Genomic DNA, 11,312 nt, shown 5'->3' with positions numbered 1-11,312 from the left:
GGCGAGCGAGCATATGGATTGCGTGATGTGTGGCGGAGGTACGAGCGAAAAATCGCCTGGTGATCGCGAGTTAAAGCGTCGTCACCAGGGGGGCGCGATATCATCATCAACCGTCGGATGAAAGGGGATTGATCGGACGGCGGATGGGCGTGGGACATGGCAGGGCATTAACTGTAGCGGGCCCGACACAATAAACAATGTTTTAATTGTATCGGGGGCAGTGTGATTGGTCGAGGGGTGGTTATTAATTAACCTAAAGGGTTAATTAATCCTGTTGTCGTGCGGCGGGGAAGGTTATTAATAAATTTCGGATAAATATATTAATCCCTTTTAAACAGTGTTTATGGTTATATTTAACCGGGGCGGGGACATATAATACTTTGGGGATTTATATATATTTAACTAATAAGGGAAGGGTTATATGGTGCGGGAGTTATATATTTATATATGTTAATAGTTAATATGACTATGAAGTATAAAGCGCTAAGTTAAAACATTTCACGTATATATTTAAACTTAGGCTAAAGATGAAAAGGGATTTATGTAATATTGTGTAATTTTCCTAAGTAAAGTAGGATTTTCACTTAGGAAACGAGTTTATGAAATCAAATGAATGGTTTATGGATGGTTCTAAGTACTTAGGCTCCTAAATCATTGGGCCGAGGGTCCGGTCCCTCCAAAAGTCAGAGAAATGCTCTGAGCCCCTTTAATTTTCAAAGACCTTAATACTTAGGGGAAATTAGTGAATAATTAGGGAAAATGTGAATGGAAGTTAATTATTTGACCTTGTCTTGCTTGAGCTACATCAAGTATAATGTTTGCCTTGCACTTGTGATAAACGTAAAAGTTAACACATTTAGAGACATCATTCATCACAAGTAATTCTGCAACACCATCTACCTACCCTACCTATTTTAGCCTGACATTTTTTCTTCTTTATTTGGGTGCACTTAGACTGGCAAACCCCTATCTATCTTCTTTTTCTTTTACATGGCAAGCCTACCTAAGTCTGCACTTATTACATCCAAGGGCTCAGATTAAACCGTTGAGCTCCTTTTATTCACTCTACCTATCTACTTATCTGCCAAGATTAAATAGTTTGGTCAGATTTTATTCTCTATTTCTAAAACATGAAATTCAAATATGAACTAGCCAAGCTTAAGCTGTTTGAATATTCATCATTTGTGGCATAAGTTACAAGTTGCACACAATTTGATTATTACATAAGAGTAAAAGTAGTGGCATTTAGACTTGCACACTTTTCTTGGTCTTTCTTTTGGTGGGGTTCATTTTCCTTTACTTTTTTGACCATTTTATTTCTTTTCACCCTTTGATTCTTCTTTTAGGGTATACCCTCTTTACATTTTTTAAATTTTTTGAATTTTTTTGAAAATATGGAAACCTTTGCAACAAGAAAAGATATGAACATATTATAGAGCTCATCAAGTCAATCATGAAATATGACATCTATTGGTATAGGAGCATAACACTACCCATACTCTGCAGTTGAGGGTTTCGCTGACATATCTGACTATTTGTGTAGCTCCTATACTTGGGCATGATTCTCGTAGGACATTGGGCATAATTAACTTTTTTGGGAATCGACTACTGTAGTATTCCTAAGCGCGGAGTAAAACTCCTTTCGGAGTAACAAAAAAAGAAAGAGTTTGAGACACTCCGGGGACGCTTATAGGAGACTTAGCCCATAAGAATCAGGTCGACGGGCTGAGAAAGGTGGTACGATTCACTTGTCAACATCAAAATTTCGATCGGTCCCAATATTTTTTGTTTTTCACAGTAATGACAAGTGCACCAGATCTGTGCATGGTACAAACCATAGCTCAAGCTATGGCCAATGAGAAGATAGACACCCTCGAACAGAATTTGGAGGCATTAACAAAGCAGATCTAGACCTTACCGGACACAATCACAAAGGAAAGTTGGGGGAACAATTGGAGGCATATGATTTTAATGAAAACCTTGAGGGCGAGTCTAGCGATTCTCTTCACTTCTATGGAAACCACCAACAGTCCCAGCCTCGACCACCCAAGTTGAACATGTATAAATTTGATGGCTCTCATCCGGCCATATGGCTAGCACAAATGGAGAAATATTTCACATTGAATCACATCAGAGATGATGCAACTAAGCTAAGTGTGGGGAGGCTCTCCTTGGACCAAGAAAGATGGCAATGGTGGTAGTGGCATCAACGCTGCTATGGAAGGCTAGTGACTTGGCAAATATTCTCAAAAGCCCTTTCTGATCACTTTGACCATGAATCTAACTTTTTGGGTCGTCTTACTAAGCTCCGACAAACAGGCACAGTGCAAGAATATATTAAAGCCTTTGAAGCATTAGCCTTCCGCACAAGAGGTCTAGGAGATGAATTCTACTTGGAATGTTTTGTTAGGGGTCTCAAAGATGCCATACAAGCCCACTTCTGACAACACCCAATCTCATGGCTAGTAGCTTGCACGATAGCTTGTGAAGTAGAATGTGCATTAGCGGCCCAGTCGACTTAACGTCCAAATTTCATAACCAAGGGTCGCCCCACCTAGGCTTCGAGCACTACCCAAACACTTAAGGTTCAAAGGTGTCACCAGTGGAAATGGTGGAAAGAAGAAAGCAAGGATTGTGTTACTACTGTGATGAGAAATACTCCCCGGGGCATAAATGCAAGGAACCCAATGTTATAGACAATTTTGTGCCTTGCAGCATCAGGCATGAATTGTCAATAATCCAAGGGATCCAAAGTCCCTAAACATGATGTTCCTACCCCTAGAGGAACAAGGTCAGCAAACCAACAGCTCTCAGATCAGTTCTCCACCTGAAAACACTCAAAAACAAGCAATCCTGAAATCAAAGCAGGTGCTCCACTAGGCTTCTGCGCTGAAACTCAACTCCTCCATGGTGTACCTGCGTTGCAAAGCAAGTGGAACAAAGGCCACCTGCGCTGAGCGAGATGGGACAAGTGGCACACTGAGTCATTGCTCTGGAATCTTCCAAAAATGACACTTGGATCAGGGATTTCGCCTTGTGATGAGTCAGAGGCTCTGTTTCTCCAAGTGGAAGCAAGGTTCTCCAAGTGGACTCAAGAACTGAAGATCAACTGAAGAGAGAGAGGACACAAGGCAGCTACACATCAGTTGCAAGCTGACTCATCCTTTCTCAATTCATCTATATATTGAGCTCTCTCCTATGAGCTCAAGAGGCTGGAATTTTGTGCAAAGTAATGATATGCTGTTGGTTTCACTATAGAACTATTGGGTGATTGCTTGAAGGAGGTGAAGAGGAGAAATTCTTTCTGCTGGGAGGTGTTGCTGGATTGGGGCCTTCAATGCTTGTAACACTCTCAGAACTTTACTTCTTCTATTAATAAAAGCTATTGAGGTTCTTCTATATACATTTGTTTCAATGATGTGTTGTGATAATTGTATATTTGATTTATGCTAATCCTTGAATCAGTTATGATGGCATGCTTCTTGTAGTTTCTTTCTTTGTTATTTTACAGGATCTCATTGTAGCTGGGCCAGTAAAAGAACAAGGAGCTGAGAGCAAGCAAGCAAAGAGAAGAGTTTGGATTCGACATTAAGCGCAAGGCAACGGTTAGTGCATTTCTTCATTCTCTCTTGCTTTCATAAAGAAGTAAACCTTAAGTAGTTTTCTTTACAGTTGTTGCTGAGGTACTATCACTCTTAGAGTGGGATAGGGTCATCCGAATCGGATACTTTTCCCTACAACAAACTGGCGACTCCACTGGGGACCGTATCTGTTTGATTGTTTGTAGTATTTTGCTATTCATTTCCTGAACAAAAGAGTACCAAATCGAAAAGCTTTTGACTATATCAAAAGCGAAGTAGAGGGCAGCTACTCTGGCTCATTTCTGAGCATGTTCATGATTTGAAGAGCTGATCTACAAGGATCCTTGTAAGCTCTTAGTGATAGCTTTTCATCCTCCTAATCATCCCTTTGTGTGTGCTTGACTGATTGCTTCTGATTTGAGCAAAAACTGTGCATTTTTGAGAAAATTGTGACCCGGAAACTGAGAAAACGCAGCTTTCGTTTTCCAAAGTAGGTAGTACACAGGCTACCTGCTTTGCAACGCAGGTCCCGAAGGGGCTACCTGCGCTGAGAGCCAGACTGGCTGTGCAGCACCTGCGTTGACCCAATTTTGCCTAGTGCAGTTGGGGTTTCCTCCCTTTTTCTTGCCTGTTTTCACTATAGATTTGGCTGCCAGTTACCAGTCTTGTACCTGTTCTGAAACCAATCTTACTTGCCATCATTCCGCCTCTGTTATATAGCGAAATTGTACTTGTTCTTTTGTATTTCTTACGTCATTTACAATTTCCCATAACGAAAGTAAACTAGTCTTGCTTTGGCCTCCTAGATCTGAACCTGTGTTAGGCATTTTGCTGGTCTAAAGAGTTAGCTTGTTTGCTGTCCATAGCTGATTAGTCTTTTTACTTTCGTCATTATGGTTTGATTTCATGTATTTCCAGTGATTAAACAAGTAAATCTTAAGGTGTCTTTTGATTTTGGACAAGCTTGTTCGTTTTCGCTTTAAATCGAAATCAAAGTTATATAACAACTTTCTTTTTGTAATACATCAACATTATAAAGGGAAAAGAAAATACATGCATTGTGCATTTTGCATTTGACTGTTTACATGCTGATTTAGGAAATTTTGCATTAGTGTGTGCTCTATGATCTGTGTGAAAAGATTTGCCTTTCTTCTCCTCAGTAGTTAAGATTTTCAAAGTTGAAAGATTGAAAAGTTTGCTTCTCATCTTAGACTGCATTCAGGAATTTGTTACATACATCTCGTGGTGATCCTTAAAGGCAAACTGCTAAGCAAGATCAACATTAAAATAAATTCAATTTACATAACAACGCTTTGTAACATAACGCAAACACATAGAGGTCTAGGTAGAGACGTGTTCCGGCGTCGTTAAACATAGTGACTGTCGATCTCTACGAAGGTGGGTGATTCCTCCTGAGAGTTGGTGGCACTAATACGGACTTGTGCTCCCACGTACCGTCGCGTATATATTGGGAGACCCCTATAGGAACAAAGCCTTTATCCATAGGAAGCCGTGTCGGCCGCCCTACTGATCGCGATGCAGTGAACACAACATTCACGAAGATCGACCACCCGTACCGTAAAACGTATTCTGTGGTTTCGCGAAAAGTTTGGCACACCCTCTGCCTAGAACTCCAGAGCAGTTTCTTTTGGCCTTTTTCAAATTCTATAACTGAAAAAGTCCATCCGAGCATTTGTCACTTCAGGCTCGTTAAAACATCGAAGGGGACTAGAGTCATCTTTAGCTTTTTCTCGACTCTTAAAACATGAAAAAGCAAAGTTGTGTCTAAAGCGTCGTTAATAAAATTTATTTTAAACGGAACATAATCACCTCTTATTCCCACGTTGATCTTTCAGTTGAAAAGTATGGAGCCCACCAACCAAGGAAGTCACCTTGGTGGAAGTCCCAATCCCTTCTCCTCTTGGGGAGATGTTGGTGCGCCTCATATGGCCACATTGTCACTTCCAGGATTGACAATTGGCCTACCTGTATGGCTCTTTTCAACTAATGTAGTTCAAATCGCCACAAATCCTGAGCAGTCGAATCAACAGTCAGACCAGTCTAGAGCTGCCCACCAGCCTTCCACTTCTTACATTTCTTCCTCTGATCCTTCATCTTCACAAGGTAGAGCCGGCAAAAGTCAGCCTCCCATGGAGAAGAAGGAAAAGAAGAAGAAAGAAAAGAAGCAGAAGGGGCCTATGGCGAAGGCGACTGGGGGCAAGCAAAAGACATCTGACAAAAATCCACACACTGCACCGACCGGGCCTAAATCACCATGTGTCATTTGCAAAGGGACCCACTTCCATCGTGATTGTCCTTGTATTCCCCAGATACTAAGGGACTGGTCCCCCAGGTTGCACAATCCGGTAGCATCAACCTCTGGTAGTCATGTTGATTGCAATCCGTCAACTAGCGAGAGTGAAGGACGAAAAGGGAGACCAAGATCACCCTGCATGCTGTGTGAAGGCGATCACGCCATCCACCGTTGTCCATTCTTAGATGAGGCAAAGAGAGTTTTGGAAGATCGTCCGGATTCACCGTTACGACTTCCTCCTGGATACCAAAAACTCGTGCCTAATCCCTCGATAGTTGAAAATCCAGCTGGCCCGCTCAAGTGGTCAGCTGAAGTGTCGGTCATTGAGAATGAACCTGCTGAATCCAGACCAGACGAAAGTCTAAAGGTCGAAATGGTAGTTGACCCGGTTCTTCCTTCAGAGGTTTCATCCTCAAATGACACCATCGTTGAAGATTCATCTTCAAATGACACCCTCACTGAAGAGGATAAGGATGACACCGTCCATATTCTTTTCATCAACACAGACTCTGATGAGCATCAGGGCAATGCGCCCATTCCTTTATCGCAGGAAGGAACATCGTCAGGGTCGTATCCGGCCGTGTATTCGGTCCCACCACCAAGCAACCTAGTTGTATTCTTTGATTGGAATCAACTAGGCAGACCCCGGTTACCAGCCAGTATCCCATTCAGAATCATCGTCCAAATCTACAGAATGGTGATGGCTGGAACTATCATTGATGAAGGGGCATCTGTGAGTATCCTTTCCTCTATTGCTTGGAAAGCACTGGGTTCCCCGACGCTTTTACCTGAGATGAGAAATCTATCGGGTTTTGATAAAGGAACCAGTCGCCCGTTAGGGATTCTCCCCAATGTTCCAGTTACATTGAAGGGGAAGACAGTTCATATGAATGTCATGGTCGTCCAAGGACCCTTGGATTATAACCTACTCCTTGGACGGGACTATATATATTGCATGGGAGCTATAGTCTCCTCACTCTTTAGAGTAATGTGTTTTCCACACGAAGGAAAGATGGTCAAGCTCGTAGACCAACTTTCATTTCCAGGATCTCGCATCGCAAATAGTCAAATACCAACCCTAAACGGCTTATTCACTCAAGAAATGCCTCCACCCCCGGTTCTACTTCCCGATGAATGCGAGTGATTCGGAAAGATATAACTGGGACCCAGGGGGCATGCACCCTGGCCTACCTTGGGCAGAGGAAACCTTGGGTATAAAGTTGATTTCCGCAGAAGAATGGGACTAGTCCGTACCCCGTCCGAAAGAAGGAAGAGAGGGTTGTTCTAGGAAAGTTCTTTTGTCAAAGTTATGTGAGTGAGATAATCAGCTTCTCGCTCCCCTTGTCTAGATAATAAGGATACCGAGGAAGGGGACCATTTGCGGTAGCAAGTAGTAACCATCTTTGAAGACAAGCCTCACCCATTAAAACATATGTTTTGAAGGATAAGTAGGGGCAGCCTCCAAAGAAAGAGATTCTATTGCGGCAACAAGTGGTCACCATCTTTAGTAACCTAATGGTAGACATCGCCGGGAAAAAGAGTTTAGTTTGCGGCAGCAAACAAAACCATTTTTCGGATAATAAGTAAGAGGAAAACCTCCCTCCGTAACACCAATGTTTTATTTGTTGCGATCTTGCAAAACCTAAAAGTGAACTGATGGGAAGACAAGTACCGTCGGCACCGAAAAATAACGAGAAGACAAGTATCGTTAAAAATATAGCAAGACGACAAGTAGAAAAACGGAGGTGGGACGGAGGAGGGGTAGCCTTGAAATTATATTTTATACCTGGGGGCATGCAAACCTTTTGGAGTGCAAGCTAAGAGCGGTTATTTATCTGCTTTTTGGATTAGTCGTTTCCGAACTAGCATGAAAAAAGGATGTGGGGCAAAAGTCAAAACTTGCCAAATTGGAGTAGCTAGTGAGGTATAGCTCCTTAAATAAGAATACCTCACCTGAGGCGTTCCTTGTATTATGACTGGTATATTCGAGCAGTTTTAGCACACAGTTCATGCTCGTTAAAAAATAAACGCAAGATCCGAGCAGTTTTAGCACATAGTTCATGCTCGTTAAAAAATAAACATAAGTTGTGAGCAATCTTCCCCTAGAGTTCAAGCTCACCCAGAAAAAATGAACCGGTAAATAACCTTGGTAAATGTAACCTTTGACTGCCATATCAAAAGCCATTGGTCGTGTTTATATGCCATCACCTCCATCCGTTCATTTGGCCAATCGTTCATCTCCATATGTTTGTTTACCCATTTTGAGGAACAGCTGCGAAGAGTGATTTCACTTAGCCATCCTTGTGACACTGCCGTGATTGGAATATTCCAACCTGTACCTGGAATCTGCTGCTATCCCTGTTTATCACTCGTTCCTCAAAAGACGAGTCTTTTTTGAGCTCTTTTCACTGACGCGTAAAATATGAAAAGTTTGCCGAGTTTTGGCCTTCCAGCTCGTTAAAGCGACCGGAAGAGCTATCCCTCCTCTAGATTTTAATCTTTTTGGACCTGAGGGATTATTGCACAAAAAGATCGAGCGCTTGTTTTGTTCGGCTCATTAAAGCAATCGAAAATTCATCCCTTCTGTATTGTTTTATACTTTTTCGGACTTAAGGGATTAGATGACGAAAAAGGAATTTTGGAGTTGACTTTATGTACCTTTTCAGACTCTTTAAAAATGAAAAGGACCGAGTTATCCTTGTCGTTAGACTCGTTAGATTCATTAAATAGCGACAAACTTGTCTTTAGACGAGAACGAGTTTCCCTATCGCTAGGCTCGTTAAAACATAGCGATGGGCTTGCCCGAAGGGCAGGTTATAGAACAAGCATATGTTATCCTCCTCAAGCTTGACAAAAATAAAGAGGTACTGGTCAGCAATGACTGGGGAAAAATTGGGAGAACCTCACAGCTTTAATGGTAGCAAGTCGCTCTTGAACATGACACTTTGTCCTCCGTATCACATCGGGTTGGGTTGTTTCATTCACCGGTCTCATCACCATGGTCCTCGCCACACCATCCACATTTGGGGTAATGCTACCGATCCATCACATCAGTGTCGTTATATGTTCAAGAGATGTTGTTCTGCAAAGAGTCAACCGTGTCCCATCCACTACCATACATTGTCCTTCATCCATTTCATGACCGCCACCCTGAATCATACATCACAGTTTGTTTTCACCTCATCACAATCATTAGCTCCGTTCCGTGTCACTGATGTGGGATTCATTAAGGCCCTCCTTTGACGGATCGCTCCTTGTCGACATCAACTCATTATCCAAGGAGTTGATCTAGGAACAACCCCTTCAGTACTTTGAAGCTTGCATGCCTCAATGGCAAGTTTCTCACTTCCGGCGATAGGTATACATCAATGACCTTCGACCAGAAGATTTTGCATGGTGGTCGACGCCAAGTCCTTTATTCCCACCATGTGAATTGTACTGCTGTACCTTGAGGGTCATCATCCTTATCGGTGATTCCTCTCGCGCTTGTTAACGGTTTACATCATTGACCGGTAATCAAGCGATGTCTTTCCATGTTCGACTTCAAGAAATTCTCACATGGATCGACTTGTACATCGAGTGAAGATCGGAAGAGATTGAAGACCCCGGATCTAGTTTCATCCATCCGGGCTGCGATATATATTCAGGATATAAAGACATTTTGATATGTACATCATTGCAGCAGATGATCATCCTTCTCAAAGGATGATAATTTCAGCAGAGAATTATCAGTCTACCATCAGACGATCGTCTGTTCTATGTACCAAAATGAATTTATAAAGCTGAGCATGGGAATGCCCGCCTCAGCTAGATCATGAAAAAGTATGAAAAATAATGTATTGTATTGTATCTTATTACAGGACACTTCTCAGCAGATTGAATGAACTTCGGATCCTCCTAATAAAGCATTTCACCCGATAAACGACCTCATACTTTAGGGGGCATCTGTTATAGACAATTTTGTGCCTTGCAGCATCAGGCATGAATTGTCAATAATCCAAGGGATCCAAAGTCCCTAAACATGATGTTCCTACCCCTAGAGGAACAAGGTCAGCAAACCAACAGCTCTCAGATCAGTTCTCCACCTGAAAACACTCAAAAACAAGCAATCCTGAAATCAAAGCAGGTGCTCCACTAGGCTTCTGCGCTGAAACTCAACTCCTCCATGGTGTACCTGCGTTGCAAAGCAAGTGGAACAAAGGCCACCTGCGCTGAGCGAGATGGGACAAGTGGCACACTGAGTCATTGCTCTGGAATCTTCCAAAAATGACACTTGGATTAGGGATTTCGCCTTGTGATGAGTCAGAGGCTCTGTTTCTCCAAGTGGAAGCAAGGTTCTCCAAGTGGACTCAAGAACTGAAGATCAACTGAAGAGAGAGAGGACACAAGGCAGCTACACATCAGTTGCAAGCTGACTCATCCTTTCTCAATTCATCTATATATTGAGCTCTCTCCTATGAGCTCAAGAGGCTGGAATTTTGTGCAAAGTAATGATATGCTGTTGGTTTCACTATAGAACTATTGGGTGATTGCTTGAAGGAGGTGAAGAGGAGAAATTCTTTCTGCTGGGAGGTGTTGCTGGATTGGGGCCTTCAATGCTTGTAACACTCTCAGAACTTTACTTCTTCTATTAATAAAAGCTATTGAGGTTCTTCTATATACATTTGTTTCAATGATGTGTTGTGATAATTGTATATTTGATTTATGCTAATCCTTGAATCAGTTATGATGGCATGCTTCTTGTAGTTTCTTTCTTTGTTATTTTACAGGATCTCATTGTAGCTGGGCCAGTAAAAGAGCAAGGAGCTGAGAGCAAGCAAGCAAAGAGAAGAGTTTGGATTCGACATTAAGCGCAAGGCAACGGTTAGTGCATTTCTTCATTCTCTCTTGCTTTCATAAAGAAGTAAACCTTAAGTAGTTTTCTTTACAGTTGTTACTGAGGTACTATCACTCTTAGAGTGGGATAGGGTCATCCGAATCGGATACTTTTCCCTACAACACCCAAATCCTTTCAAATTGATGCTACTGATCATAGTTCATCTGAGGAAACCCCACCATTTGAGGGACCAGAGGAGGAAGGTGAGGAAAACTAGCCAGACAATGAGCTCCCGGCTACACTTTAAGAACCAATTATCTCGCTTCATGCCTTGGCAGGGATTTCTTCTCCCTAAACTCTCAAAATTAGAGGTTTTATTAAGCATCGCCCTGTAGTAGTCTTGATTGATAGTGGCAGCACGCATAACTTTATCCATCAAAGAGTTGCTAAAGCAGTGCATTGTTTTGTCAGAGAAGTGTCTAAATTCTAGGTCTAGATTGCTGATGGGGGGATAATGAAATGTGAAGGCCATTGTGAAAATGTCAAACTTCAAATGGGGGATTATCACCTAAAGACCCACATGTTTGCCATCAACATGGGT

This window comes from Pinus tabuliformis, chromosome 6 (assembly GCF_031772625.1).
Source record: "Pinus tabuliformis cultivar Carrire ecotype Pingquan chromosome 6, CPIR1, whole genome shotgun sequence".
NCBI classification, from domain to species: Eukaryota; Viridiplantae; Streptophyta; class Pinopsida; order Pinales; family Pinaceae; genus Pinus; species Pinus tabuliformis.
This window is presented reverse-complemented; position numbering follows the sequence as displayed.